Below are 6,000 nucleotides of genomic sequence, written 5' to 3'. Positions count from 1 at the left end.
AGTGTTTGGGTCCAATTTAGTCAAAATTGGGCCTGAGCACTAAATGATCCAATTAAAAGCCCAAGGTCAAGGTTCAACTCTCCAATTGCTCAAAAGTCAAAAGTCAGCCCACAAAGTAAGCCAATTGGGCTAAAGCCCAACCTCTCCAAGTATGATGAGGTATAAAAGCCCTCATATTAACACATTCAAAAGGAGATGACATACATTATCTCATACACTGATTATTCCAATTCATATGCTCATTCTTGCATTGAGAAATACTCCACAAAAGCCTCAAGCTACAAACTCTCTTGCATAGTGTCTTCCTTTTTACACATTGTACTGACTTTAGCATCGGAGGGGCCTTCCTCGGAAACACCCCCGAGGCTAGTTTACGTGTGTTCACTGTGCAGGAAACCTTCGGCCCAACACAGCTTGGATCGAATCCAGTCTTCTCCATTTCAGTGGACCTTCGGCAAGGTCCCATTGTTTTCAACCGAAACAATTTGGCGCCGTCTGTGGGGAAGACTTTCAAAAATCTTTAAGCCAAATTCCTAACCAAGATCATCTTGCAATTATCTTAGCAGCCATGGCTAAGAACCGCAAGAGCAAAAGCCTCCGTCAAGGAGCGGGCGAAAAGCCTAAAACCCCTACACCATCGCCCACGCCGGACCGGAACTCTCCCAAGGGTACCGGCTCGGGGGAGGATCACACAAGGAGGATTCCCTATCTCCTATAATGCATGACTCCCAATATAGGCCGGACCACTCTCGGTCTAGCAGGGGTCAGTCTGATCATAGGACATATTCAGTGTCCCGAAGCCAACCATCGGCTGCACGGCCTCATGCCCACACTCGGCCGGGACCCCTTTGACGGGCCCAGTTCGGAAGAGGTGGCAAGAGCGCTGGCAGTACTCATGGAGGCAATGAGGGCACAGAATATGCCACCGCCTCGTGATCGAACTCCTCCGCATACCCGGCATCAGCGGAGGAAGTTAGACCATGACGGTGGGAAGCTTCCTTCCTTCCGGGAACTGGAAGAGTGGGAGGAGGATTCTTGGAAAAATGAAAAACAGAGGAAGAAGAACTCTCAATTATTTAAAGGATCCTCATCCTCAAGACCAGCAGCGCATAAGAGCAGCAGCTCAGCTTCTCGGCCAGAATCTACTCGCCGGGAACCTGAGACTGCTCGCAGAAGCGTCCTTGACCGACTCGGCGGCCAGGAACCGAGCGTGCGTAGTCGCCTCACGTTCCCTGCAGCCGAGGCCCAGACTTCCCAGCCAGGGACGAAAACCACTCCTACCTCTCTAAGAGGGCGGAGCGCGGTCCCTTCGGCCAGGAACAAGGGCAAGGCCATTATGCTTCCCGCTAGTTCACCATTTGAGCAATGGATACTGGAAGAGCGCGTACCCACGGTTAAAAATACCGTCGCATATCACATATGACGGGACCACGGATCCGAAGGACCACGTGGCCTCGTATGAGACTCATATGCATCTTTGCCCCAGATCCGAGGCGACTTGGTGCAAATATTTCCCAACCACTCTCAAGGGGGTCGCGCAAGCGTGGATCTCCAAGGGAGTAAGGCAAGGCTCCATAACAGGTTGGGATGATCTGTCCTCCAAGTTCAGGAGCAAGTTTTCCACGGCAAACCGCCGAGAAAAGACTACCGCAGAGCTCATGGGTCTGCAACAGGGGGAAACTGAAAGCCTCCGAGACTACCTGACCCGTTTCAGTAACGAGTCATCAAGCGTCTCCCAGCTGGACCAGGGGCTAGCTGTTTTTGCAATGCAGAATGGCCTTCAGCCAGGAAAATTCCTAGACTTCATGGTCATGCATACCCCGCAGACCTTGGAGGAAGCTCTTAGTGCTTCGGATAAGTTCATCCGAGCCGAAGAATGGAATAAAGCAAAAACCCAACCTCAATCCGGGGGAGGGAAACAGAGGCAAATACCCTTGTCTGAAGGCCAAGGCCATAAGGCAAAGGGAAAATCAAAGGCCTCGGAGCCATCTTCGGCCAGCGACCTAAAGAAGGACAGGTTTGCCTCATACACAGGCAGATACGAGTCCTACACTCCGCTCTCTCTTCCACGCGCCAAAATTTACAGTGTGACGAAGGAGGAGCAGAGTTACCGAAAGCCGAGACCACTCCCAGAGTGGTATCAGCGAAAAAATAAAAATCAGTGGTGTGAGTTCCACGAGTCTTCGGGCCACAACACTGAGGAGTGTATCCAGCTGAAGGACCAGATAGAAGACATGGTCCGGAAGGGATACTTGAAAAAATACATCGCGGATCACCGCGAGAAAAAAGAATCCGAAAGGTTAGCAAAGGACCCTCGGCAGGACCTTGATTTCCCTCGGAAAAACAGTAAAAAACCGGAGGGGAAATTCCCTCCGATCAATGTTATCTCGGGAGGAATATACTCTCGGAGGGAGCACAAGCGTCACCTTAGAGCTTTGACTCACCAGGTGAACAACGCTGACATTCAATCTCCCCAGTCGCCGGTGCCGAACATGACGTTCACAGCCGCCGACTGCCGGGGGATTACGTTCCCTCACGAGGATCCGTTGGTGATCATCGCCACGGTGGCCAACCACGACGTCAGTAAGGTCCTTGTTGACGGTGGCAGCGGAGCAAACATTCTGTTCCGAAAGGCCTACAACCAAATTAAGCTGAAGCCCAAGCACCTTACGCCGGTAACCCTATCCGGTATCCGGGTTCAATGGGGCTTCAACTTATCCAGATGGGAAGGTGACACTTCCTGTCACCATCGGTTGCGATGAGGCAGCCCGGAACGTCATGATTGAGTTTTTGGTCATCGACGCTCCTTCAGTGTACAACGTGATTTTGGGGAGACCCATAATTCACGAGATCCAAGGGGTCGTCTCAACTTATCATCAGCTGATGATTTATGTCTCAGACGCCGGCTTCCCCGAAAGGATACAGGGCAACCAGAAGGACGCCCGAAGGTGCAACTACCTCAAGCCATCCAGTAGTCGCCCAGATAACGACAAGGATGAGGAGGAGAAAGAAAAAGAAAGAGAGCCAAGCACAAAAAAGCCGAAAGGCCTAAGTGCTTCGGCCCAAGGATCAGTGCCCAGAGAAAAAGGTCCCGAAAGGGAAAAGGTTGACTCTTCATCTGAGCCGAAAGACTCAGAGAGCCAGCCGAAGAACACAAAGACTGGGACACCTGCTGACATTGGCAGCAGACCAGATTCTGAAGAGTCCAGTCCATCGGCAATGGACATGGACCAACAGACTGAAACAGCAGAGTTGGCCGAAGGAGATGCTGAGAAATGTGTAACAATCGGGATGGACCTTGATCCTAACACCCGTTGTGAACTTATTCAGCTCCTGCGGGATAACAGAGATTTGTTTGCTTTCTCGGCAGCTGATATGCCCGGGATAAGTTCAGACCTCATCTCCCATAACCGAAGGGTCCATGCAAGCCTCTCAAAATTGGGGATCTTGTCCTTCGGAATGCTGCTGCAGTTCAGAAAGGCCGAATCCATGGGAAGCTCTCAGCTACATGGGAGGGACCTTATGAAATTTATGATGAGCTTCAGCCAGGGACATACCGACTTCGGCAGTTGGATGGAACTGAGTTGAAGAGTCACTGGAATGCTGATGTACTGAAAAAATACCATGTGTAAACCCTTCGGGGCAGAACAATCTTTGTAAGTACATTTTGAACTAATGACAGGCCTTGGAGCCGCCATTTATATAAAATTTACAACTTTTTATCCTTTCAAAATTTTCTTTGTTCTATCTACTCTTTGAGGGTTTTTTATTCAGCCTCGTCTGAAGCCTTCGCCTTCGGGTAACTGGGTTTCAGATTGCTGACAAAACCTGTCTTTTTAAAGAACACCGGTCTTTCAGCTGAAGTCAAACTTCAGTAAGACTTGTTCTCCAAAGACATGAGTCCATGGACAATTCTGGGATATTGCCTTAACTGAGCCTTGTATCCCAGAGAGCCATTATCCGAAACATTGCCTTAAGTTGGCCCTGTGTTTCGGGTATCCATTTTTCAAAGATAGACAGAAAATCAAGGATAACAGCAACAGTTGAAAATTTTTAAATCAGCCTCGTCTGAAACCTTCGCCTTCGGGTAACTGGGTTTCAGATGGCTTACAAAACTCAGTCTTTTTAAAGAACACTGGTCTTTCAGCTGAAGTCAAACTTCAGTAAGACTTGTTCTCCAAAGACATGAGTCCATGGACAATTCTGGGATATTGCCTTAACTGAGCCTTGTATCCCAGAGAGCCATTATCCGAAACATTGCCTTAAGTTGGCCCTGTGTTTCGGGTATCCATTTTTCAAAGATAGACAGAAAATCAAGGATAACAGCCTTTTTAAATCAGCCTCGTCTGAAACCTTCGCCTTCGGGTAACTGGGTTTCAGATGGCTTACAAAACTCAGTCTTTTTAAAGAACACTGGTCTTTCAGCTGAAATCAAACATCAGTAAGACCTGTTCTCCAAAGACATGAGTCCATGGACAATTCTGGGATATTGCCTTAACTGAGCCTTGTATCCCAGAGAGCCATTATCCGAAACATTGCCTTAAGTTGGCCCTGTGTTTCGGATATGCGTCTTCTTTAAGAACGCTGGTCTTTCAGCTGAAGTCAAATTTCAGTAAGACTTGTTCTAAAGAAGTTAGTCCCAGAAAGCTAATATCCCAAGCATTGCCTTCAGTTGGCCCTGTGTTTCGGATATCCAACTTTCAGACAGTCAATCTTCAGTAAGACTTGTATCCCAGAAGCATTGCCTTCAGTTGGCCCTGTGTTTCGGATATCCATTTTGAAGAAGTTCAGAAATTGCTTATTCAACTAAAGTCATACTTCAGTTTCTGTGGGGGCAAGAAGCACGCAGTGCAGCTATGTTCGGCAGAGTTGAAGAAAAGAAACAGTAAAGCATTCAAAAATAAAGCAACTGAAGAAAAAAATTGAGCTACAAGTTCAATAATTCAGTATCGGCAGCCGCCCACAAGCGGAAAATAACAGCTGCCGAAATACGTACATAAGCAAAAAAATAAAACTGCTGTACGACAAGGCAAGCTGAAGCAAAAAACAAGGCAAAAAACTCAGAAAGCGGCAAGTCTAAAGTTAAGCACATGATGAACCGCAAGATTCTGAAGACGACTGCCCGAGTTCCTATGCTTCAGCCGGCGGATCAGACTGATCAGCGTTGAGTCCCATGGTGGCCTCAGCCCCAGCAGCAGAAGAGGCGGGCTTTGCACTTTGCCGAGCCTCCCTTTCCCTCTGCTCAGCTTCCAACTCCAGTCTTTCAGCTTCCTCTTCGGCTTCCTCAGCCTTAAGAATTTCAGCTTCAGCTGGAGTTGCAAACTTCATGTGAGGGTCTTCGGGATTCTGGACCCACTCAGCACATTTAGACCAGTCCAGCTTCGGCTCAGCATGAAGGCAGACTCTTCGGCATACTCGGAATCCGTTTTTGAAACCCATCTCATATTCCTCTTGGGTATAGACACGGACTTTGAGTAAAGCCTCAGCATCAGCCAGCTTCTTCTGGGTCTCCTCCAAGTCTTCCTTGGATTTCTTCAGCTCATCAGCGACTTGGGAGGAGGAGCCTTTCAGCTCATTCAGCTCTTGCTGAATTTGGAAAGCCTTTGTCTGGGCCTGGGCCACTTCAACTTTCTGGATCAGCAATTGATCCTCAGCCTTTTGGAATTTAGCTCTTTGAGCTTCAGCAGCAGCAGCAGCCTCTGAGAGTTGGACGTCTTTGGCCAGGAGCAATTCTTCAGCAGCCATTCGGCTGGCTTCAAGAGCCTCTAGACGCCGCTGCACTTCAGCTTGTGCAGCAGTTCCTTCTTGAATTCGGCTCTCAATAGCAGCCTTGAATTTGGAGACGTCCACTCCCATATGCTCCTGGAGGAATTTTTCCCCTTCCATCAGTGGGGGAAAAACCTCCATCTCCATAGCATCGCAGAAGGTTTTCAGAGCTTCGGCAGCTTTTTTACCGTACTCCTCAACCTCCTGCTGCTTCTCTTCAGCTGCTGCTTGCTT

Source organism: Chenopodium quinoa, unplaced genomic scaffold, assembly GCF_001683475.1.
Source record: "Chenopodium quinoa cultivar QQ74 unplaced genomic scaffold, ASM168347v1, whole genome shotgun sequence".
Lineage (NCBI taxonomy): Eukaryota > Viridiplantae > Streptophyta > Magnoliopsida > Caryophyllales > Amaranthaceae > Chenopodium > Chenopodium quinoa.
Note: the sequence above shows the minus strand (reverse complement) of the source record.